At 52.9% G+C, this 25968-nt stretch overlaps 8 non-coding genes across 8 annotated transcripts; 4 read left to right on the forward strand and 4 right to left on the reverse strand.

Annotated features, from left to right (window-relative positions):
• Nucleotides 1–1291: 1291 nt before the first annotated feature.
• On the forward strand, nucleotides 1292–1482 carry LOC125091192 (U2 spliceosomal RNA). The gene has a single exon (XR_007124603.1). It is a non-coding gene; the product is annotated as a U2 spliceosomal RNA (small nuclear RNA).
• Nucleotides 1483–3348: 1866 nt separating this feature from the next.
• Nucleotides 3349–3421, reverse strand: TRNAK-CUU (transfer RNA lysine (anticodon CUU)). Its single transcript has one exon. It is a non-coding gene; the product is annotated as a tRNA-Lys (tRNA).
• Nucleotides 3422–4549: 1128 nt separating this feature from the next.
• Nucleotides 4550–4621, forward strand: TRNAP-UGG (transfer RNA proline (anticodon UGG)). The gene has a single exon. It is a non-coding gene; the product is annotated as a tRNA-Pro (tRNA).
• Nucleotides 4622–7918: 3297 nt separating this feature from the next.
• Nucleotides 7919–7991, reverse strand: TRNAK-CUU (transfer RNA lysine (anticodon CUU)). Its single transcript has one exon. It is a non-coding gene; the product is annotated as a tRNA-Lys (tRNA).
• Nucleotides 7992–11351: 3360 nt separating this feature from the next.
• TRNAP-AGG (transfer RNA proline (anticodon AGG)) lies at nucleotides 11352–11423 on the reverse strand. The gene has a single exon. It is a non-coding gene; the product is annotated as a tRNA-Pro (tRNA).
• A 6842-nt stretch (nucleotides 11424–18265) lies between these two features.
• Nucleotides 18266–18337, forward strand: TRNAP-CGG (transfer RNA proline (anticodon CGG)). The gene has a single exon. It is a non-coding gene; the product is annotated as a tRNA-Pro (tRNA).
• Nucleotides 18338–21779: 3442 nt separating this feature from the next.
• Nucleotides 21780–21852, reverse strand: TRNAR-CCU (transfer RNA arginine (anticodon CCU)). The gene has a single exon. It is a non-coding gene; the product is annotated as a tRNA-Arg (tRNA).
• A 984-nt stretch (nucleotides 21853–22836) lies between these two features.
• On the forward strand, nucleotides 22837–22909 carry TRNAK-CUU (transfer RNA lysine (anticodon CUU)). The gene has a single exon. It is a non-coding gene; the product is annotated as a tRNA-Lys (tRNA).
• Nucleotides 22910–25968: the final 3059 nt, after the last annotated feature.

The following is a 25968-nucleotide window of genomic DNA, read 5'->3' on the forward strand; positions in this document are numbered from 1 at the left end:
CCCTCTGCCCCTCCTCCCCACTTATGCACTCTTTCTAGGTGAATACATAAAATCTTAAAAAAAAAAGATTTCTCTGGCTATTCAGAGTCTCTAATGGTTCTATACAAATTTTAGGATTCTCTTTTCCCATTCTGTGAAAAATGCTGTTGGTATCCTGACAGGGTTTACCTTAAATGTGTAGATTGCTTTGGACAGTATAGACATTTTTAACAATATTCACTCTTCTAATCCATGAACATGGAATGTCTTTCCATTTCTTTGCATTGTCTTTGGTTTCTTTCCTCAGTGTTTCATAGTTTGCAGAGTACCGGTCCCTCACCTCCTTGGTTAGGCTGTTGGAGACTATCTTGAACGCACTGAGACAAAAGAATGACATGCTTGTGTTGACTGATGACCAATTCCGAGCACTCTGGCAGCCTGGAAACAGCCCACGTGTCCTTCACCTGAAGGGCCAATGAAGCTGAAGACCAGGCTTGGGGCCTCGGTGTAAAAACAGCCGATGCTGAGAAAAAGCTGAATTCCCACCATTGGCAGATCACTTATGCCAATGTCAGGGTGCTGAGAGGGAAGAAGTGGGACCCAGAGACTTGGAGTGGGGCTAGGTGGGGTGATGGATGGAGACCCAGGCCTCCACCCCTTCTGCCTCAAGGCTGGGAGGAACCTCAGATGAGGCTGATGCTTACGAGACAATGTTTCATCTCTTCAGGATTCTACTCCTCCTCCAGGCCACCAGGCTGAACATGGGTCTCATCTCAACTAAGAAAGTCCGGCCACTGCTCAGAAGGAGGGGAACTCTAAACCCAGCGCCATAGCACCTGGGTAATGCATCAGCGGTAACCCGTCCTGGATCAGGGTTGGGAGCATAAAAAGCTGGAAAAGGGACAGATGATCTCTATGGGACTCTTCCTTGGCATAGACCTTAACACCCCGGCAAGCATCCCTCCACCTGGTTATAATACACAGCCTGCTCAGCTTCCTGAAATGAAGTAGAGTTGCCAGAAATACCGCGGCAAACGGTGGAGAAAAGAATCAGAAGGGACAGAGACACAGGCATGCTCGAGTGGCCGGCACCATCAGAGCAAACACCTGCTGCTGTTTGTGTGTCTTGGCAGTGCCTGGAGGCAATGCCGTTTACAAAGGAAATAACACATGCCCAGTGGAGGGGAGGCACCAGCATCTTTGAGAAGCTTGGGAGTGATGTTCTCTGATCCAGCAGGTACTGTGACATATCCAAAGTAGAAGGTAAGCTTGTGTACCTTGCATCCCTTATTATTAAGAAAGAAGCCTAGTAATCGCTTCTCGGCCTTTTGGCTGAGATCAAGTGTAGTATCTGTTCTCATCAGTTTAATATCTGATACGTCTTCTATCTGAGGACAATATATTAAATGGATTTTTGGAGTAAGGAGTTGGAATAGGAGCTTGCTCTGTCCACTCCACGCATTCACCTGGTGTTGCAGTATCTCCAGGAATGGTGCAGCCTCCCCACTAAAGTAGTAAGTAAAAAATTGGGGAGAAAAAAAAAGAAAGAAAGAAGCCTAGCACTCAGTAGGACCCCATGATGGTTAATTTATGTCATCTTGGCCAGGCTGTGGTGCCCAAATGTTTGGACAAACACAAGTCTAGATGTTGCTGTAAAGGTAATTTTTTTTAGATGCAATTAACATTTAAATCGGTAGACTTGGTGAAGCAGATGACCTTCCACAATGCAGGTGGGCCTTGTCAAATCAGTTGAAGGTCTCGGGAGCAAAGACTAGGCTCCCTCAGGAGGTTGGAATGCTACCTCTGAGGCATTCTGACTCAAGACTGCAGTATCTACTTTTGCTGGAATTTCCAGCTGCCAACCTGTGAGTCAGTTCTTTAAAAATCAATCCAGGGGCACCTGGGTGGCTCAGTAGGTTGGGCCTCTGCCTTCGGCTCAGGTCATGGTCTCAGGGTCCTGGCATAGAGCCCCGAGTCGGGCTCTCTGCTCAGCGGGGAGCCTGCTTCCCCCTGTCTCTCTGCCTGCCTCTCTGCTTACTTGTGATCTTTCTCTCTGTCAAATAAATAAATAAAATCTTAAAAAAAAATCAACCCAGATAGATCTCTGTCTCTTCTATTTTTCTATGTTCTGTTTTCCCAGAGAACTCTGAAAAATATAGTCTCTCTCTTTAAGGATTTATTTATTTGAAAGAAAGAGAGAGCCTGAGGGAGAGTGAGCAGTGAGGAGGGGCAAAGGGAGAGGGAGAGAGAGTCCCAAGCAGATTCCATGCTAAGCACAGAGCCCACTGTGGGGCTTCCATCTCCTAACCCTGAGATCACGACCTAAGCCAAAACTAAGAGTCATTCGCTTGATGGAGTGAGCCACCCAGGTGTCCCAAATACAATCTCTTTTGGATGGGTAGGGTGCCCTGGCCCAGCCACCAAGAGGCACCTGGCACATGTCTCCTCACTCCCTAGCCCACTTCCTTACCCGCATGGAAGCGTGGGTTTTCTGGGATGCAGCAGGACCTAGAGAGGCTGGGTACCAGAGCAGCAGAAGTGGCCAGAGTAATGGACCCCTGGAAACCAACATTACTCTGAGGACCCGACATCCTGACTCACGGTTGTTGACGAGCCTCAGGATCTGGGTGGCTAAGCCTGTGGACTGTCATATCCTTCCACAGAAAGAAACCCACAGTTCCCTCTCTGCTTGCTTCTCAAACAAGTGGACACACTAACCTGTCCTCAGAGTATCCCATGATTTCTAACTTTTACTTCAGAAGGAGGAGAGGAGTTGGGACAGGGCTGGACTGCCACTTCTCTGTCCACCATCGAGGGAAGCCTGGGCGGGGGCGCACTACTGGAGAAGACCAGGGTCAGGAAGGCGGAGCACCCCCGTTACAGATGGCGCCCCATGTGGGCCCCCAGTCAGGGCCAGAGTTGATGAGGTTCCATCTTTATCTGAAAATCCACTCCATGCTGTCTATCTGTAGCTCTCCCTCAGCCCACAGAGCTGAGACTTAACCCGGTAAGTAGTGGGTTTGAGTGGACTTAACCCCTTAAGCGTTGGGTTTGAGCCCTATGTTGGGCGATATTCTTGGGCTGGGCTGCTTAGTGCCTGACCAGATCTTGCCAACTTCAAGGAAGTTACTAGAAGGGGAACTCCTCAGAGAGGCTTCTGACTGCTGTGTGTACTGTACCTGGAACTTTCACATAAATTTCAACTTTTATAAAATTAAAAATTACATATAAAATCTAAACAATCTAAACAATCTAAACAACGGAAGCAAGTTGCCCAGCATCCTGGCCTCCCTGGACCGGGACAGGTTCCTCTTAGTAAGGGTAGACCCAGTCCCCTATTTAGTTGTAGGGCTACCGGGACAAAAGCCACGCCCAACGTGGGGCTCGAACCCACGACCCTGAGATTAAGAGTCTCATGCTCTACCGACTGAGCTAGCCGGGCAGATGTGGGGTGTCACCACGGCACGGGCTGCCAGGTATACTGGGGAACTTTGCTGTCCTGAGCCTGTTAAGCACAGGTCCTGGAGCCTCTGCGCTCCCTCCCCCGCGCAACGCTGAATTCGAGTTCCTTTCCGCAAGGAGCGAGGGCAGGCCACTGTGCGCGGTGCTGTGCTATGCTGTCGGTGTGTCTGCGTGGCCCCGCGGCTCAGGGGAGCTGGGTCTGGGGTGAGAGCATGGGGCTGAGCGCCGCAGGGGCTGGCCAGTAAGGAACGTGGTGTGATCCTCTATTAGGATGTGAGAGGTGCCGTGTTCCAGTCACAGGCGATCCGTGGGTTTCCAGCTGTCCCCCCCTTTTAGTGGGCAGCAAGAAGCGAATCAGAAGGACTCCAGGGGCTCGCTGCCGGGACAAGCCGGGAAAACCCTCCTCCCCAAGTCGGTGCTGGACCCCTTGTTAGCGCAAGAGGAAAGAGAAGATGGGAGAGTAAAAGTCTGGAGCGTTGGCGCAGCTGCCCGTTTGGGAAGAAGTGAGCCCTGATCCTAGTTCTGACCCCTGCATTGGGGTTCCACAGTTGCGAGGGGCTTCTGGAATCGAGCCCGGGTCTGAGGCTGAGGGGCGGGGGCCGGATCCAGTGAGGACAGGAGCCCTGAGGTCCTTCCCCGACTTGGAGGCTCGACTGGGCTAGGCTGGCCGGTTGGGAGGCAGCAGAGACTCATTCTCAGGCTCCGGGACTGTATCCCAAGTTGGGTGAAATTTCTGGGCTGGGGTCCACCACGAGAGACCTCCCTGTTCACCCGGGCCACACAGACTCCCTCCTCAGGGTCACCTGCCGCAGCCTCTGGTTGCTCGGCTCTGGGTAGCTCTCGGCGAGGGCAGGGCCATCGTTGTGGGGGTGGGGGGCGGAGTGGGGAGGGGGCCTGAGGGTCTAGGGCCGTTCGGCCGCGCGCGCGCGCTCTCTCCCCCCAGGTCCTGGCTGCACTGCACCCCCTCCTCTTCTGGAATCGAAACCGAAACCTCCCTCCGCGCACCTTCCCGAGGGATCAGGAAGCCAGGACTCGTAGGACTAGGAGAGCCCCCTGAGGCCAGGACACAGGCCTCCAAGGACCAACGTCAGGAGGCCTGCAGCAGGGTGGCTCGTTGGTCTAGGGGTATGATTCTCGCTTTGGGTGTGAGAGGTCCCGGGTTCAAATCCCGGACGAGCCCACTTTTGGAATGGTATCACAGGGGAGGGGGAGGTCCTGGGCAAGAGGAAACTTAGATCCACCACAGGCCAGTGTGCTTCTCCGAGAGCAGGAGATCTGGTCTGTGTGCGGGACTGTGCAAGCACCAGGGAGTCCCAGCCTCAGGGATAATAACCCAACTTCCTCTCGGCACTTTTTTTTTTTTTTTTTAAAGATTTAATTTATTTATTTAACAGACAGAGATCACAGGTAGGCAGAGAGGCAGGCAGAGAGAGAGACAGGAGGAAGCAGGCTCCCCGCGGAGCAGAGAGCCCAATGCCGGGCTAGATCCCAAGACTCCGGGATCATGACCTGAGCCGAAGGCAGAGGTTTTAACCCACTGAGCCACCCAGGTGCCCCACTTTTTTTTTTTTTTTTTTTTTTTTGCTTTGTGGTGTAAAAGGTCGTTTGCATATGTCTTTTTCCTTCTTGAGGGGCTACCAGAAAACCCTTCCACAGACAAGGGAAGGAAGGAAACCACAGTGGAAATTGGGCACGGGGAGAGATTCAACCTTAGTTTTGGGGCCATGAAGGACTAGGGCCCCCCCATAGGCGCCCCAGCCACGCTGGAAGAAAGGCTGTGTTTCGAGAGGCTTTATTACTAATCAGGGATGGCGGGCCCAGCAGATGAGCTATTGAAAATATGGGTTGAGGCTCATAGCTCCCAAGCAGAGGGGCAGATCCTGCCCTGGGGTGGAGGGAGTGGAGGTGGGGGGTGGGGGAGGGCACAGAGGAGGCTCTGGGTATTCTGGATAGTCCAGGAGCAGAGAAAGTTCTAGAAAATGCAGTCCAGAGCCTTTCTTGTGATTTCAATGAAGGTGAGACAGGTGAGGCAGAGGGAACAGGCTTAGACGGGCTAGTCTGCACTAATTTCAGCTGCTTCTGGAACATAGCTCTGTCCATAGTTGTCTGTTTTCTTGGCCTTGGGGTGATCCTGACAGGGGGATAGGAACCCCCAGTGTGAGAGCCCACTGAAGGAGGTGATTGGGGGCTGTAGACTGTGGAATGGTTGGTTTGCATTTGAAATGTTTAGGACAATTTGTTATCTCTAGGAATTGGCCAACCCTGGTAAGGAAAATCTCTCCAGGGTCAGCAAGGATCTTATGTCAAGGTATCAGAGTAGAGAATATAAAAGACATGGTTCATATGGGCTGGGCTGAAGGCTGTGGTGGAAATTTCAGGGGCCCCCAGTCTGGGAGGAGCTTCCTGATCTCAATCCCAGAGTCAGCCCCCGGATTGTGTCACAGAGCCCTCACCAGGCGGCTGCCTGCAAGTACAGACCGGTGGGCCTCCTTTCTGACCCAGTTTCTTCACTTAAGCCCCAGGGCGGTATCCCTTTTATGCCTCCTGATTCTGGAGTCCCTGAGGGGAAGCAGGTCTGCACAGATCCTGGGGCCCACTGGCATGCTAGGAGAGGTCTCTCCAGACCTGAGGCCTGGTGGAGGTCAACTGAGGTAATCGAGCTCCCTGGCCAGCCCTGCCTTCTCCTGTGGGGATGGTTCCTCACCCTCTTCACCTCACCAGTGGAATGGTTCCTCTCCAAAATCCTCTTCTGAATCAACAGCATCCCTCCCTTGGGGTCTACCCCCCATCTTCACACCCAGCCCTGGATTTAACCTTTTTTTTCCCCTAAGATTTTATTTACTTATATGAGAGAGAGAGAGCGAGCAGGGGAAGGAGCAGAGGGAGAGAGAGACAAGCAGACTGGCTTCCCACTGAGCGCAGAGCCTGATGCAGGGGCTCTGTTCCGAGACTCCGAGATCACCACTCAAGCGGAAACCAAGAGTTTCATGCTCAACTGACTGAGTCACCCAGGCACCCCTTTCCCTGGATTTAGCTTTAGCTGGGGCTCAGCAGAGGAAGGGCCCTGTGGAGGAGAGCACATTCTCTCTTCTGCTTCAGATTTCCAAGAAGCCCACAGTTGGCATTTTCCAGTCATTTCAAGGCATGGATGGAGTCCCCAGCAGAGCTGAAGTGGGGTCTGGGCCTGTGTAGATGGACCAGAGACAGGCCCAATGTGCAGCAGACCCAGATCCCAGCTGGACCCGAGTGGCTGGATCAGGTCTGGGCCCCAAGGCCATGTGTCCAGGTGCACTCAGTGGGCACAGAGCCAGCTTGACCCCAGTTATGGGCAGTGGCAAGACAGGGCTTCTCTGAGGGCTACCCAAATTTCTTAATGTCCTCCCTCACCCTTTCTTCACATTTGAACATGCACCATCCCTTAAGGTCCCTCCTAACTGTGCCTGTGCTGGGACGTCCATCTTGGAGTCCAGGAGGCAGATCCCTGGGCAGAAGTGGAGGTGATGCTCAGGTCAGACAGAAGGTCCCTCCAGTGTGTGGATTGGGAGGGGGTATGGTCTTGCATTGGGTGGTGTATGGGTCGGGGGAGGGTGTCCAAAACCTGCTCTCAGCTTCATTCCAGAGCCCAGCCCTTAGCCTGGTGACAGAAGGAGGACCCAGGGAAGCTTTCCCAAGCCTTGGTCTCCATTTTCCACCTGTTACCCCCAAAATTGGACTAGGGACTTACTGACTTTGAGTCTTAGTGTCCCAATGCTGAACCCCTCCCCCCTGCCATTCTCTTCCTGTCCATAGAGACCTGAATCAAATGCTTCCCAACAGCCACAGGAAAGAGGGATGGTCCAACCAGAGCCAGAGGGGGTGGCTTGGTGGTCTCAGGGTATGATTCTCAGTTAGGGTCCAAGAGGTCTCAGGGTCAAATCCTAGATGAGCCCTCCCTTTGAGAGTGCTTGGCACTGTGGTGTTGCTTTCCTTGGGACACGTGGTCATGGCCACCCAGCTTGTCACCCTGTCCTGGGGGGTGTTCCCACAATGAGTGATGATAAGCCCTGGAATCCCAGGTATACCCTGATCCCCAAAAGGACAACTTAGTAAAAGTTCAGTCTTTCAAGACTGCACATGGCCTCCGTCAGCAGTGACCTTTAGCTGAATAATAGTACTGCTCCTTCCCTTGACTGAACCCAAGGGAAAACCGGGATGGGTGGCTTTTCTCTCATAGCCAGGTCCCAATCTCCGCCGGACCCCTTTCTAAGGTTACTTTGCTCAAAAAGGAAGTTGAGGAATAAAGTGGCTGGAGAACCCATTGTAAGGGGGGAACATCATTGGTCACCTCAGATGGCTTAGGCAAGGTGTTGGTACACCACCGTGACAGTGACAGGCTGCCCCTCCCCACCTGCTGTGCTGTTGAAGTTGTACCTAAACCAAACATGCAGGAATTGCGCAGCAGTCCCAGAAATGTGTGTGAATTGTCGGTTCAAAAGGACGCCCAACGTGGGGCTCGAACCCACGACCCTGAGATTAAGAGTCTCATGCTCTACCGACTGAGCTAGCCGGGCAGTTGCCACTGGGTGGTGGCGGTTGAGTTTCAGAATGTGATTGGCTCCGCACAATCCAAAATGGCCGGGCAGATCTGGTCTTGGAGGGGCATGGCCGCTTCTGGAGTCACCAGCGGGCACCCTGTGTGTGGGCTGCTCGGAATCCGCAGGGGAGCGGTCCCGAGCGGGTGGAGGCAGACGCGCCGCCCAGACCCACAGACAGATGGGCTCCGCGGCCCCCAGGGGGCGCTGCAGCGCCGTCGGGGCTCAGAGCAGACCTGCGCCCTCTGACACCCCACCACCCTTGGACCTGTGGCCCCGAGATGGGGAAATGCAACCGGACCCATCCTCCCTTATCTAATCAAGCAAACCTGTGTACTTAAAATAAGTTTTAGACCCGCCAGATTCCAGGTGTTTGCATGAAAACTCCAACTACACTTCCTTTGAATAATCGGAAATCGATGTATTTTTATGTAAAATTATAAAAATATATATTTCGCCCCATGCCTTCTTGGTCTGCCCTTGGGCGATCCTGAGCTGCAGGAACCTGCCGCCTGGCAGGGGATGGTGGAAAGCTCTGGAGACCCCCCGGGGTGCCTGCTGTCACACATGCCTGCTGCTCTCTGCCTCTGGATCTGGTCTCCAGGGACTCAGGGGTGAGGACTAAGGAGTCCCTGGGAGGAGAGGGTCTGTCCTTGTGGGTCTGCAGGCCTGAGCCCCAGGTGGGTCTGAGCTGGAGCAGTCCCCACCATGCGCCCCCGTCCTGGCGTGGCTCTCCAGAGCAAGAAAGAACCTCAGATAAACAGGCTGGGAGTGGGACCTGGCAGTTCTCTGCTCCTCCCTTACCCCACGCTCTGGAGTTGGTTTGCCTCAGTGAATCTGCTGAGGATCCCCGGGGATTTCAGACTCCCCACGCTCTGCTCCTGCTGTGGGGGTCCCTGGCCTGCCTCCTGAATCCAGCCAAGCAAGTGCAGAGAGGGGTAAGGAGGGGGCAGGGAACCAGTACACAGACCAGGGAAGAGAGAATACGAAGGTATCATCCTTAATGGTGCTGGATGTGTGCACAGTACTGAGGGTGTTCAAAAACAAAAGGACTTTATTTGTAGAGGTATTTGCCACCCCTCTGCCCCCACAAAAGTAAAAAACATTTATGGGCGAGGCAATGCTATAAGTGCTTTGAAACAAAAAAAATGGAGGAAGGTGGGTTTTAAAAATACACAGAAATGGGGGAGGCTGTGCATGCTCAGGGCCAAGTTTTGGAGAACTCTATATTTCTGCTCAATTTTGCTGTGAACTAAAATTGTTCTAAAACACAAAGTGTGTTTTTAAAAAATACACAGACAGGGGCACCTGGCTGGCTCAGCTGGTAGAGTGTGTGACTCCTGATCTCAGGGTTGTAAGTTAACAGCCTGTGTTGGGCATGGAGTCTATCTATCTATTTATTTATTTATTTATAAAGATTTTATTTATTTATTTGAGAGAGAGAGAGCATGAGCAGGTGGGAGGGGCAGAGGGAAAGAGAGAAACAGACTCTCTGCTGAGCAGGGAGCCCGATGCGGGGCTCAATCCCTGGACCCTGGGATTATGACCCGAACCAAAGGCAGACAAGTAACCCACTGAGCCACCCAGGCGCCCCATTATAGAATTATAGAAAATACACAGATAGGGGCTCCTGGGTGGCTCAGTGAGTTAAAGCCTCTGCCTTTGGCTCAGGTCATGATCCCAGAGTCCTGGGATCAAGCCCCACATCAGGCTCTTTGCTCAGTGGGAGCCTGCCTTCCCTCCTCTCTCTGCCTACCTCTCTGCCTACTTGTGATTTCTCTCTGTCAAATAAATAAATTAAAAAAGAATACACAGATAGACTTCCATTACTATTTCTTCCAATACATTTAGCCCTGTCTTTCTTTTCTTTTTGGGTCTCTGGCATCTCTAACATTAGGTATTTTGTTAAAGTCCCACAAATCCTTGAGGTTCTGTCCTTCTTTCCTTCCTTCTCTCCTTCCTTTGTCTTCCTCTTCCTTCCATTCCTCCAAAGTCTGTTTTCTGTGTTCTTCAGATTAGGTCATTTCTGCTGTTCTATCTTCACATTAACTTACTCTTTCTTCCGTCTTGCCCATGCGTTCGCCATTAGGCTTTTCATTTCAGTTACTGCACTCCTTATCTCTACGTTTTTCCATGTGGTTTTTCTTGATATTTTCTATTTCTTTGAGACTCCCAACTTTTACATTTCTTCCAAGTGAGTTCTTTAAAGCTTCTTCAAACATTTTTAGGATGGCTGCTTTCCCACCTCTCCCCTCCCTCTCAGACGGTTCCAAAATCTGTGTCCGTGTCTTTCACCTTTTCTCTTTCAAGTTGAGATTTTCGTGGCTCTTAGAATGACCAGTGACTTTCAGTTGCATCTTGGACATTTCCAGTATTATGCTTGGAAACTCTAGATCTTATTTACGTCTTTGGACTTCTGACAATGCGCCCCTGTGGTAAGAGAAGAAAACTTCCCCTTTTTGTTTGGGGAGGGGGGAGCAGGTCATAAAGGTGGGGCCTCCTGATTGCTGAACAGGAATGAGAGGTCAGGCTCCCCACTGGCTTCTGCAGTCACCACCTGGCTGGGGGGAGGTGGGGCACGCCACCAGACAAAGAGAAGGCTGGGGCAACGTTAGCCGCCTTATTGAAGCAGGGCATCAGAGCCTGCTTCTGGGCACCTGGTCCCAGGCGGAAGTGGCCCTCGGGTTTTGTGCAGGTCCCAGGAAGGGAAAGAGGAGGGGAGGAGAACGTGGAGCTGAAGTCAAAGTGTCCATTTCGTGAGCCGCACGCTTAGGACAGGCCCTATGCAGTCGCCTTATTCTCCCCTTCTGCAGTGGGACTGGGGGGAAGGGTGTGTGTGTTGGGGAGTCGGGTCGCGGGAGGCTCCCGAACCCGCACTGGTCATTAACACAAGAGGCAATGCGGGGCGTCAGGCAGACTCTGGCTCATCCGGAACACAGCTGGAGGGCTTCCCGGCCAGGTCTGGGTCCTCTCGCGGCTCCCGTGGTCTCCCACGGTCAGTGCTCCCCCTGGCGGCCAGGCCAGGAAACTACCTGGGCGTGCAGGAGCTGCCCCCGGGTGCGCGAAGCGCGAGGACTCCCGGGCTGAAGCTGCGGCGCCGCATGTCTGTGTGGTCCGGCTCCCTGGAGATCTCTGTCTCTGCAGGCCTCAGCTCCCTAAACTCGATGTGGAGTTTAAATTCAGGCCTCAGGGATTAAGGAACTCTGGCTCTTTCAGTCGCGGCAGCAGGCTGAGGGGGTGGTGGACCATCAGGCCGGTTTTGTGGCTGCAGGTGGCCCTGGGCTGGGTACCCAGAGCTTCAGTGAGGCTTTGGGGGAGTTTGTGAGAGGAAAAGGGTTCGGGCTCGTCCGGGATTTGAACCCGGGACCTCTCGCACCCTAAGCGAGAATCATACCCCTAGACCAACGAGCCACGCCTAGCTACACTTTACTTCTGCTTATTTGTAGTTATCTTCACGCCCTGGTTAAGCGCCTCCCACTCCCGTGGATGGCAGTGACGCGCGCATCACCTCTCCCGGTGGAGGATGCACCTTTGTTTCCTTTCGCAGCACGTGCCTTTGGTACTTAGAGTAGCTGGGAGGTAGAGACAGACTTTGTCCTTACCTGGCTAGCTCTACCTTGGTAGAGCATGAGACTCTTAATCTCAGAGTTGTGGGTTTGAGCCCCACGTTGGGTGTATGGTTTTTTGACTGCTCAACAGGCCTTTTAAGATGACACCGGGCAAGGAAAGTGTTTCCTGTCGTTTACACGAGGCTGTTTAGCAATCTAGGGCGGATGCTTCCTGTGAGACCTCTGCCTCGGGCTGTGGCTCTCGGAAGCCTCACACCTTGCTGGTGCTTGAGGGAAGCAATGCAGGTATTAGGGGCTGCCAGCCAGCTTTTGAATACATGGTGGGAGAAGACACAGAGCTTAAATTAGTAACCGCAGGATGCCCTGCCCTGCCACGCTTGACTCGGGAACAGGATTCAAACCCAGAGGTCAGAGTCTGTGTGTGGGGGGGCACGGGGGTGTCGCGAGGGAGCAGGACTCTCTAAGTCCTGAGTGAGGCTCCCAGGAGGAGGCTCCCAAGCAGGGCCACCCCAGTGCCGGAGGAGGCACTGCTCAGAATTGCCCTTCCCCACTTTGACCTGGAGGTCAGTGGCCTCTCATTTGGAGAGGCCCACTCTCCCCAGTGAAAGGGAAATGGAAGCAGGGGATTTTGTTTTCCATTTTGAGGGAGAGGGAAAAGGAGGGCTTAGGGTTCCCATCAGCTGATTTTCTTCCATTCTCTTGCAATGGCTTATGCTGTTAAAAAGGCCCCTCTCAATGTTTGCTAGACTGGGTTTTCTTTCTTTTTTGGTGGGAGTGGAGGCTGCTTTGGGGGAGACACCACAGCAGCCGACTGACCCTCTCCTGGACCCCTCCCTGGAGCTCCAGATCCCAGACCTGAGGCTGGGACTCCTACCAGAAGTGTCCACATCTCTCCCTTCAGGGCACTCTTGGTGTTGGGAATCTTTCCTGGTATTTTTTGGGTAAAAGAAAGTTCAGTTTACTAGGTACTTAGGTCCATACACCTTAGTCGTTTTTTTGGAAGAAATGTCTTACCAACCCAGTATCTCTGTTAGTTTCCCGTGGCTGCCATAATAAGTTATCACAATCTGAGCGACTTAAAACAACAGAAACAGATATTCTCACACTTCTGGAGACCAAAGTCTAAAGTCAAGGTGCCCACTGGCCACCTTTGATGGCTCTAACCTCCGCCCTCCCTCATGTCTGACATACTAACTCGCTATCCCTTCATGGGTGAGGCAGGGCTTGGCCAGGGAGGCATGTGCCCTCATATCTGGAGTCTGGGATGCCCACTCTGGATCTGGTTTTAAGACCAGTCCCCTGGAGATGCTCCCAGTGGAGCCCAGCAGCTTCCTTCCACCTAGAACACTGGGATCTGCTCTCAAGGGAAACATCATCTGTCTTTCCTCCCCCTTCCCCCATGCTCCATGCCAAATGGTGGGGATGAGGGTAGGGGTGGGGAGGGGAAGACACAGAGACAGTCTAAGCAGAGGGCGGCAAGAGCAGGTCCAAGCCTGCTCTGCAGACCTGAAGGTCTTTTAATCCCCATCATGTGTAATGGTGGGTCTTTGGGTCCCCATTCCTTCCTGGCCTTGGGTGGACTTTGGCTCCCTTAGGTGGTAACAACCTGACCATCTGGAGAAGAAAAAGAAGCAGAGACAGGGCTCATCTGGGATTTGAACCCAGGACCTCTCACACCCAGAGTGAGACTCACACCCTTAGACCAATGAACCACATCGACACTATACTCTGTTCTTGATTCTATCCACTTGCTTTCCCTGGGCTCAGGGGCAGCAGGGTCCCAGAAGCCCACCCCAAGATAGGAGTATTTGGCTCATCTTCCAGAAAAGAGTGAGGTTCCATAATGCCAGGCCTGGAGTCCCAAGGGTCAGTTTCCCCCAGAGGCTCTGTCACCAGGACCTCCCTCCAGGGCCAAGGATTGGGAACTTGGGCTCCCTTGGAGCTGGGCAGGGCTCCAGGACTGCGAGGGGGTTCTGGGGGGACTCAAACCTGAGACCAGGGAGTTCCCACCCTCCCAATGGGGAAGCCCCGGCTGTGGGCCTTGGGCCAAAGCTGTCTCCTCCACTAACAGAAAGGGGACCTAGGATCAGGGGCAGACTCAGAGGCTCCTGTCCTCTTCCAGGTCCGTCCTCTTCTGGGCTCAGCCTCCAAAGCCCCCTCATGGCTCTGGGTCCCCCAAAGTCCCTTTTTTTGTCCTTGTGCTGGGCACAGTCCAGCAACCCTCCTTCCGCGGTGGCATCCCTGGGCACAGATATGTGGGGCCTCAAGGGACCATGCTTATTCTCCCCCATGGATGGGTGGTCGTTCTAGAAACCTACTGGAAAGGAAGGTGGTGGTCCCAGTGTGACCTTGCACAGTATCCTGGGGCAGAGGGGTCCGGCCCTGCAACCGGTCCTCTGGGTCTTCATGGTCCAAGCCCCTTTGCCCGCCCCAAAGCCAGGCATGGGGTGGGGAGGAAGGTATGGGGTGTGGGGACAGGGGGTGAAGATGTTGAGAATTTGAAAGTGAGACTCCTCTGGGATTTGGACCCTGAGCTCTCGCAGGCGGTGAGTGGGGGTGGAGAGATCGACTTATGTTCTAGGGACCACAATAGAGAAGGGCACCTTGTTCCCATTATGTCTAGTGACTTGACCTCCATGATCCTGTCCTCCCAGTCTGCAGGAGGGTACTGAGCTTCCCGTGTCTCACTGGAGGGCTGGTCTGTTGGGGGAAACCTGGGTTCCCACCCCAGAGCTGAGAAGGAAGAAGGCGCTCTTCTTCCTTCCTCGCCTGTGTGTTAGACCCTGGACAGAGGGACCGTGGAATTTCAGGGACTCGGTGCCACCGAGGAACTGGCTTCCCAGGGTTGCCGGGCCCCTGGGCCTCCTTCTCTCTGTCCCCCTGGGTCAGCATGCCCCCTTTTCTTGCCCCTATCCCTGAATTTCAGGCCAGGTGGTCCCACCTCCTTGCAGCTTTCAATCCAGAGGTTCTCGGTTCCAGGCAGGGGAATCATATTGGAAACAGTACTGATCAGGCAGGTGTTCAGTGAGGGAGAGGTCCGCTTGCCCCCACACTGCCCTACTTTCCCTTTGAAGGAGGGCAAAGCTGGTATGCCCAGCTAGCTCAGTGGGTAGAACATGAGACTCTTAATCTCAGTGTTGTGGGTTCAAGCCCCACGTTGGGAGTATGGCTTTTTACAAGCCTGGGTGCATAGAATTCATGGTTTCAGGTGCTTAGGTCTAAACCTTAAGGCAAGCAGTTAGCACAACTCAAGATTTCAGGGACTAAATCTCGGGGGACCCAAACACCAAATCCCCCAGCTGCGGGGGACCACAGGAGAAACTGAGGCATTGGGGTTGCTCAGGAAGGGTTCTGAATCTAGTCCCTTTCACACAGAAGGTGGACCTGAGTTGCTTTTGCATTATGAGATTTTAGTGTGTTTCTAGTCCGTGGAGGCGGGACAGGAAGAGCATAGCTCTGGGGGATCATTCCTAACATTCGGGGCTCTCTCACGGCACAAGCACATGCCCTCCTGCCCACCCCCCTCGCCGCTGTGGGTGAGCATGTTTCCTGCTCTTGAGAAGACTAGCACTGCCCAGTTGCCTGGTCCTCTGGGGTACCCGGATGAGGTCCTGGATCTGACTCCCTGGACTTCCCCAGAGTGGGTGTAGATGTGAGTTAAATATAAAGGCGCGAAGTCCCTTGCCTCCTGATCCTGGACTTCTGAGTTCAGTAGAGACGCACAGGCTGCATTTCTCTCCTCTCCCATTTCCCTCACAAGTGCAAGGAAGTCAATCCTGTGAAAGTTACCTTGAGTTTAATCACAGACTGAGGACAGCTTACCAGTTCCCAATGCAGTCTTTCCCAGTTGGGACCCAGGATAGGGCTCTGATTTTTCCCTGGTGGTGGGATGGGATGGAGAGATGGGGAGGGGCTAGAGCTATGGAAGGATGGGGGACATACTGGTCCTCATGTGCAGGGTCATAGAACAGAATCCACAGGCATTGGCAATCGGAGTTTCTGCACCCATGAGGGTCTGTCTGCTCATCCCTAGACCGGGAGAGGAAACCTGGAGCCTTTTCTTTGGCACAAGTTTCAAAACTTCCTCCCCATCCCAGGAGACCCAGTCCTAGGGTGGCAGGTGTCCAAGGTGGTTGGGCAGCTGGGAAGTTCAGAGGAGGGAGATGAGCTCTGGTCACCCAAAGCTGGATCAACATGGAGAGGACACCATTGGTCTGCTCCACTGTCCCCAGCTCACTCGGGGGGCAGAGCCCTGAACTCTTGATCCACCAACTTGGACAGAAAGATCAGGGCTCTAGAAGCCAAAGGGGAACTTCATCACCACCTCCTTGCTGTTGGGTGGTAGCCCTTGCCATGGCACCTGGGCCATGGAGAACAAGATGTGTCCATGTGCATGAGTGCAGCCGATGCTGGTTGGACCCCCAGGGGGCCTCACAGGACCAGCCAAGAGGGTCCTTGGATTTGTGCAGCACAGAAATCAAATGTGAGCAGAGAGGAAGAGCAGAAGTTGTTGAAGACATAGAGTAGGTACGGACAGAATGGTAGACTTAGAAAGGACAGGCCCCAAGCAAAGGACAGCCCTTGCTTGGGGCCTGGAGTTTTTATGAGGATGGCGGTTCCATGAGCGTGCCTTCTCAGCCATCCAGGAACACGGAGGAGTGTTTAGGGGTTCCCCATAAGTCGCTTATGCCCTGAAGCCAGCGGTCTTGATGACATTCAGGATGACTCCCCCTGGTTACACTCCTTAGATGTTATCTGTTGGGCTTGGAGACTCCTAAGAAATCATTAATTCCTTGACCTTTACAAGGTGAACATATGTTATATGTCCTATAAGGTGTGTGTAAGGTGGGCATGTAGGTCCTAGGGGAATGGAAACAAGAAAAGGAATGAAAAAAGGAGTTTTTCATGGGGCCCTTTTGGTTTCTCTGACTCCCAGCCATCCATGTGGCATCCCCAGTCCTCTAAAATACCAGCTGGGGCCCACCAGCCATGGTATGACCTTGGAGCAGGATTCAAACCTAGATCTCAGGGGCTTTAGAGTGGCTCTGGGTCCAGAGGTACTGGACCCAGAGGCAGGGATGGAGGTGCCGAGCAGAGGAGGGTGGGCTGGAGGCTGGGACAGCGGGCTCTATGTCTGCACCAGCCCCATGTCCTGATGGAAAGCCTCAGGTCAGAGTTTGTGAAACTGTGCCCCGTAGGGTTGATAACGTTAAAACTGTCACAGCAGGACTCCCAGTGACAGGCCAGAGCTCCGGCCAGCCTAGACCAGTTTGAGCTCTGCCGCTGCCTCACACTTGTGCACATGGACCATGGAGAGCATGCCGGTGCGGGGTCCACGTGTAACTCCCCAAGGAGCAAACCCACATGACCCTGTGTCACGGGAGCACATGGGGAATGGAACTGGGGGCCACTTGTGTCCTTGGCCTCTGACAGTTGCTGAGCCAGGGTTGAACTGGGGGCCAATGCATCCTCTTCTGTCTCAAATTAGCCAGCCTGGGCATTTCCCAGGGAGAAAAGGCCATCACTCCCCCAGCCTGCGTATCCTCACTTCTTTTATTGGAGCAGTAAAATAAGGTCTGAGCTGGATTTACTCCAGGAATGCAAGGTTGGTTTTATGTTCAAGAAAGTCTATCAGAGTAGTCAGTCATATTGATGGGCTGAAAAGTCCCATGATCTTCATAAATGTAAACACCTTGGATGCAATTCACACCTGTATTATCACACCTGGATTTTATTTTCTGTATTCCGTTGATGGCTTGACATCTGGGGGGGCTTGCTAGCTGAGGACAGACTGCCCCCTCCCCCTAGCTCGCTAATTCCTAGGGACCACTAAACCACTTGCCTGCTAATAGGCCTTTCATATGCAAACCAACCAATTCTGGGTCTATATGCCTGCCCACCCCACTCCTTATCTGACACACCAACCCTCTATTTCTCCTGCCCTAATCATCCAGAGTCAGAATCAGACAACTAGGGACAGCCCCTCTGTCCCACATCCCACTGAATTATTCAATCCAGCCAGTCCTAAACTGTTTACCCTGCCTTGACTTGCCTTTCCCATGGAAACAATTTGCTTAGAGCTGCGGGAGGCTCCCAAGGGGGTCATCTCCCACCCGTGGGGCTTGGGGATCAACAGGGAGAGCCAGAACCTGCTACGGGCACTTCCTTCCCCTGTGCCTAGACTGGCAGCCCTGGAGATGGGTGAGTAAAATGGAACCATCATCTCTTCCTTCCCCTTTCCTCCTCCTCAAGAGATTTGAGGGCATAGGCCTACTTGATGCCAGTCCCCTTTCTCTGGTCTGCTTCCCAGCCACCATCCACAGTCCCCACAACCCGCACAGCCTGAATGAAGCCTCGGGATCCCCTGCAGAGCGAGTGCTTTTTCAGCTGGGGGGGTGGGGGCTGCAGCTCATCCAAGCCCCTCATCTTCCCTCTCCCACAGTCTGCTCCCCACTCCCCTGGTGGCAGGAATCAATCCCGGTCCGGCTCTGCGGATCCATCATCCTGGGACTGGGCCGCTCTGCCTCTGGCCACCTGGGCCCACGAGGTCTCCCCACGGCCACCTCACCGCTCAGCTCCGCTCCTGGCTTCCAGAAACAGCTCAGCCTATCCGGGAATGAACTGGAGGTCACGTGTGATACAAACAGTTGTGGGGGAGGTGTTAGTAAGTGCTGTTGTGTGTGAGGCTCGTTGGTCTAGGGGTATGATTCTCGCTTCGGGTGCGAGAGGTCCCGGGTTCAAATCCCGGACGAGCCCAAACCATGCATACTTGCTCTCTGCTATTTTAACTTGGGAATATCGAGTCACAGGCTGGCTCCTTTGGGTAGGGAGGAGTGACTGTCACCTTCACATTCAGCTACAGGAGCATCCAGTCCCACCTCCTCTCCACTCTCGGTGGCCCTGACGCCCCCACCCCCCCCACCCCTCCTTCGCTAGACACCTGTTTGCTCCTACCCTCCCAACTGAGATGGGCTGCTCTAAGTGTAAAATGCAAGTCAGGTTTTGAAGACGTGTTACCAGAAAAGTAAGGTATCTTACTACGTGTTGAAATGATATTTTGGATATACTGGGTTATGTAAAATATATTACCATTAATTTTACCTGTTTCTTTTGACTTATTGTTACTGTTTTTAATGTGCTACTAGAAAATTTTAAGTGGCAGATGCGGCTTGTATTTGTGGCCTGTAATAATGGACCAAGCTGGGCCAGTGGCATGACTCTCGCTGCGGGGATAGAGGTCCTGGGTCCAAATGTTGACTGAGCTCATGACTGTTCCTTCCGGTTTAGGGACCACAGGACGGGGTAGGGGAGTACGGCGGGGGGGCTCTGGACAAGAAGCTTAGCCATGCAGGCCTTTCTTTCACCAACTGTTAAATGGGGACTGTTCTGATTCAGAACAATTTATTTGAAAGATTGTCCTTTCTGCCACTTGATGTGTAGTACAAACTTCTTCAAAATCAAGAGTCTGTGTTGTTCTAATACTTTTCCCATGTAGCCTTGTGCCCAAATGGGTTTAGCTTTGTGGGTAAGTCTTGATACCCAGGAGTGTTAGTCTCTCAAATTTGTTTTGGTTCTTATTGGCCTTTCACATGTTCATATAAGTGTGAGAATCAACTTGTCAGTTTACACAAAAATAGTGATTGGGATTTCGATTGGTATAGTATTGATTCTGTAGGTCAGTTTTGGGTGGTTTGACATCATTACAATACTGAGTCTTTCAAGTCATAAACATGATGAATCTCTTCTTTATTAAGGTCTTCTTTATTTTTTTAAAGCTTTTTTTAAAGATTTTATTTATTTATTGACAGAGAGAGAGAGATCACAAGTAGGTGGAGAGGCAGGCAGAGAGAGAGAGAGGAGGAAGCAGGCTCCCCACTGAGCAGAGAGCCTGATACGGGACTCGATCCCAGGACCCTGGAATCATGACCTGAGCCGAAGGCAGAGGCTTTAGCCCACTGAGCCACCCAGGTGCCCCATATTAAGGTCTTCTTTAACTTATAATAGTGTTTTATAGTTTTCTGAGATAGGGTTTGTACATCTTTCCCTAGGATTTTTGGTAGGTGTTTGATGTTGTTGATACCATTGTAAATTATATCACTTTGGATATACTTTTCTATTTTTTTGCAGATATACAAAATTATAATCAATTTTGATATATTAATCTGGGATTCAGTGACACTGTGAAACTCACATGTTATTTCTTTTTTTTTTTTAAAGATTTTATTTATTTATTTGACAGAGAGAAATCACAAGTAAGCAGAGAGGCAGGCAGAGAGAGAGAGAGGAAGCAGGCTCCCTGCCGAGCAGAAAGCCCGATGTGGGGCTCGAACCCAGGACCTGGGATCATGACCTGAGCCAAAGGCAGCGGCTTAACCCACTGAGCCACCCAGGCGCCCCATTATTTCTAATCTTATAGAATTTCCTATATATTCACGCATGTCATCTGTGAATCAAGGCAGTATTACTTACTTCCCATCTTTATTTTAACTACTTTTAATTACTTTTCTTGTCTTATTGCACTAACTAGAACCTCCAATAAAATAGAAATGTGATGGAAGTCATTCTTGTTTTGTTGCAGAATTTGCAGAGAGAAGTTTTCAAAATTCTACTATTATATATGTTTGCTGCCTTTTGTTTTAATAGTTACCATGCGACAGTTGTTGCTGTGTAACACTGCCAGCCTTCGAGGTAGAAAACAGTACGTTTGGGGGCACTTGGCTGGCTCGGTTGCCGAGCATCAGAGCCTTGCTTTGCTTGAGCGGTGATCTTAAGGTCCTAGGATGGAGCCCCACTTCTGGCTCTGTGCTCCGCAGGGTCTCTGCTGGACTGTTTCCCTCTCCCGCCCCCTCTACTGCTTCCCCTGCTCTCTCTTAGTAGAGAGGTACATGGGTAAAATCCTTAAATTCAAAGAAATAAAATGATATGTTTTTATGCTTATGGATTCTTTGGGTCAGGAATTCAAAAGGGGATAGCAGGTACAACCTGCACCTGTTAAACTGGAGTTTGGGAGAACTTGAATTCTAATAGCCTCCATGGACCCCTCTGCTCCCATGTCTGTCATATGAACAGCTCAGCCGGGACTGTGGAATGAGAATCTACACAGGTTTTCTACATGTGGCTTGGACTTCCTCATAGACAAGAAAAGTGACTTGAAAGATTGTTTATTTTCTCCTGACTATGGGTTTATTTTCCTGCTTCTTTTCATGTATGCTCATTTTTCATTGAATGTCACATGTTTATAATCTTACTTTGTTGGGTGCTGGACATTTTTTTTTAAGCAATCTATACACCCAGCATGGGAATGGAACTCATGCCCCTGAGATCAAGAGTCACCTGCTCCCTAGACTGAGGCAGCCAGGTTCCCCTAGGGTCTTGCTTTTAAACTTAGGTAGATGGAACTAGGAGAAGGTTTCTCTTTACTTCATAGATTGCCCAGGGATGAAAACCACAACAAGCAGGGGCCCAGACACTCAGTACTGGGGTCCACCAAGGGCACGTGTCCTTAATACCCATAAACACAATTGGTCCCTGGTCAGGCTTTGCTCGGGGCTAAGCAACAGATTTGAGTCTGACTCTGGGGCTTTTCTTTTCTAGAGAGAGTGAGGCGGAGGCTCCCCCTTGACGTAAAGAAAGAACCACAGAAAATTTCCCAGTGTCTGGCTAGCTCACTCAGTAGACCACAAAGATCTCTCCCAGCCTGGGTTTGGAGCACCACGCTGGCCTTTTCCCCCAACCTCAGAAAGGTTTCTCGGTTCCAAGGCACCCACGTAAATATCAGCATCGGCAATGCTTGGCCCATTTATTGCTCAGAGTGCTAGGGAATCGCTGAGAAAATCAGCTAATGGGAGAAGCCGACGCCTCTCCCCCCCAGTTCCTTTCCGGGTTCATGCACCCCCTGGAACTAGAGGACCTGAGAAACCGCAAGCGTGGTGCTGCCTATGTTATATTCGGGAGAGTGCAACCCCCTGCCCATTCTTTCGTGGCACTCCTGCAGCTGGTGCAGTCCCGAGAACGATGGATGGGGCACCCTCCCCGGGGTCAGCTTTCTCAAAATGTAGGCTTTGTTCAGGGTAAAACCAACCAAGGGCAGAGGCCCATGTCCCAGCTTCGGGGGTCCTAAGAGGTGTAGCGCGGAGTCGTGGCTGACAACAGTCTTTGACAACAGAAACCACTCAGGAGTGCCAAAACGTAGCCATCCTACCCCAGGTGGGACTCGAACCCACAATCCCTGGCTTAGGAGGCCAGTGCCTTCTCCATTAGGCCACCGGGGCGCGCCCCTGAGGCGCCGGCTCCCCGGTCAGGACCCGCCCCTATCCACGCTCAGGCGAGGAGCCGGTGGGTAGCGAGAAGTGTCTCGCGAGCCCTTGCTTTTTGGCGACGTCCGTTCTGGCGTTTGGCTGTGCTGCTGCTTCGTTTACGGCGCCGGGCAGGTGCGGAGTCCTGGCACCTCTCCCCCTTCCCCGCGCCCGATCCCGTCGGGTCCCGGGGCCGCCCCAGTTGCTCAGCCGCCCCTTTTCGGTCCCTCGGCGGTTGGAAGCCTCCGGCGTGTGCATCCCCGGGAATGGCCCGGGGACACCGGGGCATCGCGCCGACTCTCACCCTCCCCTTTGTGGTATCGGGGAAAACTGCCCACAGGTCCCTTACCCTGCGCCGAGGTGGGCGAGGCATGGTCACCAAGGACCGAACCCGTCGTCTTCGTTCTGGCTCCTTGGTTTAAGGTACGGTGCTTGTTTTGGGGGCTTACCGTCCCTGCGCCCGAGTCTCGGCCATCCCCAAGTGTCCAGATTTTGTTGGCGTCAGGTGGGGGCGAGCCGGGAAGGTGTGTCCCCCTTTTAGTCCTCAGCACTGGAGAGGTGGTCGATGCGGCTTTTTCCTACTGGAGAGGTGTCCTTCACTCGGCGTCGCGCGGAGGGGGCAGAAGGACCCTGGTGGGAAGGAACGAGGTCTGGGGAGAACTGGGAACCTCCGCCTGTGCCCTTGGACCGACGTGGCCCCTTGTCCCACCACAATGTGGAGACTCAGCCAGCCCAGACCGCAAACCACGCCCCAAGCGTGGGGTTGGAGGGGCTGGCTCGGTTCCTCCTCCGCGGCGGCATGGGCGAGTCCTCAACGGTTCAAGGATTGGAACCCAGTTTCCGGTCCTGGGCTGGGGGTGCAGGTGCTCCCTGTCCTCGGATCACACCACCAGAAACTCTGCAGCCAAGTCACCTGAGGCCTCAGAACAAAGGACAGAGCGCCAAGGACCTATAACTGTCGCCTGGCTAGCTCAGTCGGTAGAGCATGAGACTCTTAATCTCAGGGTCGTGGGTTCGAGCCCCACGCTGGGCGGGCACTGCATTTTGGACCCCTGTTGAGAGAGATCTTCCTGAGAAAACAAATCTCATGGTTGCTCATTGAATCAGAAAGCACGGTACTTGGGTGTAACTTTTACCTTCAAGGGAGACAGTCTGAGGCACTTTCTCTGCCTTGGGAGTTTTTAATTTTTAGGGACGGTGGTGGCTTCAGCATAGATGGGCAGAGCCAAGCTTGGAGGGGCAGGTCTGTATAGGTGAATCTAAGCTTTTCCCCTATGGACTGAGTCTCCCTGCCTCACTTGTAGTCATCAGGTCACTCTGGGTCAGTCAGGCTCAGTCGGTAGGGCCTCAGGCACCTCATACTAAAGGAGATTCATATCCTACACCTTGTCTATGCGTGGGTGCTACGGTTGTCAGACTGCACCTGGGAACCCAGAGGAACAGATGATCTGTCTCCAGATGAGAAGGGGAGTGGGCAGAGGGTCAGGCAGGAAGGACCCTGACCCAGGAGACAGTGTCCCATTGTCCCACTGAGGTTCTACTGTCACACCCTGCTTCTGCCAGAAGAATGGACTTAGATTTCCAGCATCCTCAAGTCTCCTCCACGGCCACCATCTTCTCTGTGAGCAAAGGGCCTCAGGGCAGTCCAGACTCCAGAGCCCCAGTGGAGGGACAGTGGCCAATCTTCTCCTCTCAGCACGTACTCACACCTGACCCCTGACGCCAGAGGCTCCCACAGGCTGGGAAGTAGGTGGAGAGGGAACTAGGACCAGGGCTGGTCCACCTGCTTCTAGGCCAAGTTCTGCTTCCTTTTGAGACTCCCCTACTCTTATTCCCACTAAGGCTGCTGCCCTTGGAGGAGGGTCAGCTGAGGCTCTTATTTGAGGGACATGGCCTGAAGTCCACCTTGGGCCCACCTTTTAGGGCGCTGGACCTGGGGGGTTAACTGAGACTTTCACCTAGACACTCTGGGCTCCCAGCTTGAAAAAATCTTACCATCTGTTGTGAGGCCTGGACCTACCTGGAACCCATACAAGAAAATAATTCAGAAGATACCCCAAGATGGGGCCTCCTGGCATTTTCCAGACATTTTCTATTCAGAACCACAGAGTGAGCTGTCTCCCCTACCCCCAGTAGCCCTGTGCAACCCCCTGGCCCTAGAAGGAGGGATGGGCGAGAAGAAGGGACGGAGAGAGAAGGCCAGGAGCCCAGGTATGGGGAGGACAGTTCAGGAAATAAGGGACAGATACGTTCAACATGAAACCTGACCCCAGTGATAAGGGCCAATTTCTGGGGCCCTCTGCTCTCCCCACCCACATGCAGGTGGTCCTACTCTCCCTGTGCCTGCCTTCCTTACTCCAGCCTGGCACTGCCTCTCTCCAGGGACCCCCTCCAGCATCCAGGAGATGTCCCTGTCCATAGCCCTAATGTTGTACTTGTCCTTGAAGCCTCAGCCTGAGAGCCTGGCCCAGCCAGTGATTCCCAGAAGAGTGGATGGCTCCAGGTCTGACAGAACCGGGGTCAAGACCACTTTCTTCCATGGAGAGATGAGCGGCAGATGAAATAGCTGACCTTGAGAGATCTGTTAATCTGGGGGCGCACAACTTGCTTTGGGAGTGAGAAGTCCTGGATTCAAATCCCTGACAAGCCCTTCTCTTGCACACAGACACTTTTGGGGGGTGGGTGTAATGGTGGGTCCTGATTTTAGGTCCCTTAATTTTACAATGGAAAGCAAAGGGATTGAAAGTAGAGAGGGTGGGGGAGGGAGTTGCTGGTGCTCCCCCCCCACCATCATCGAGGTCCCATGTGTCACCGTGGATCCACAGAGCTGACCCTTGTCCCTAAACCCTGCATCCACACTTTGCTGCATACACTCCATCCCTGAATCTCAGCCTCAGGGGGACTCTACTTCCTGGAGAGAGCCTGCACTGGTGTTTTCCATGGCTTGTCATCTGGGGTCTTGCCATCTGGAGTCCTAAAAGAACTGCAGGAGGGTTACAGGACTAGACTCCACTCTTTTCCAGCTGTGCTCCACAGATCTGGACCCCTAAAACCCAGCCTCTCAGGGGTCAGTTTATCTGTCTGTTAAGTGGGGATGATCACAGCTCATGACTCAGATTTGTCTGGGATATTCAATTACTTATATTTTATGTAAAGCACTTAGAACAGACCCTTGAGACTAAGACTTTGAGCCTCCCATTAGTCAGTTAGAACTTTCATTGCTGGTTGTGGTCCACTGGAGGCATTGAGGATTCCCGCCCACACGGGTTATTTCTCTGCTCCCAGCTATCCACTCCTGCCCGAAAAGTGCCCTGTTGGGTGCACAATGTGTGAGGTTCCTGCTCCCCCAGGAAGCCATGCTTGGTTCCTGCCCTCAGAGCATCTGCCCCTTGTACCAGGAGTGACCTCCCATGGGTGCTTCTGGACTCCCGTTCCTGAGAGCAGAGAGAGTAGCCATTCCAGTACCCACGCCCAGGACAGGGCAAGGACCAGTGCCCTTTAAGGCTGACACCAGGGGCTTCCTTGCTCCTTGTTACCAAGATCCCAGGGATGGAATTCCACAGGGGTTTTCCTCCTCTGGGAACACAGCAGGCTGTCCCTAATTAACAGACTAGAAAGTCTAAAAACCTAGGCTCCTCGGGCTGGGATTTGATCCTCTTGCATTCTAAGGGAGGATTATACCCCTGAAAACTCCTGTTGCTGCCAACCTCTCCCCTCTGCTCAGCAACGCTATTGTCGCTCCAGTCCTCATGGTTCTAGTGGGGGAAAGTTTGGTATCAGTCAAGTAGAGGGACTTACGGGGTCCCAGTTCCTGATGTTCAGTAGTTTGGAAAGTCCGTATTTGTTGTCCTCCGGTTCCAGGCCAGTTTAGAGGGCTTTAGTCCAGGACCATAGGCGCTGGCGATTGGGGGCAGAGCAACGTTCCCGGTTTGCGACCCACTGCGGGCGAGCTGTAGCTGCCCCCCACAGTTCACCCTTAGATTCTCTTTCCTTCATTGGATCCCAGCTAGGGCTGGAGACCAGCCCTCCCCCGCGCGCTGCCGCGATCCAGAGGAGTAACTGGGAAGCGTTGGTTTGGAAAGCTGCCCCTGT

Source organism: Lutra lutra, chromosome 18 (genome assembly GCF_902655055.1).
Source record: "Lutra lutra chromosome 18, mLutLut1.2, whole genome shotgun sequence".
Taxonomy (NCBI): Eukaryota; Metazoa; Chordata; class Mammalia; order Carnivora; family Mustelidae; genus Lutra; species Lutra lutra.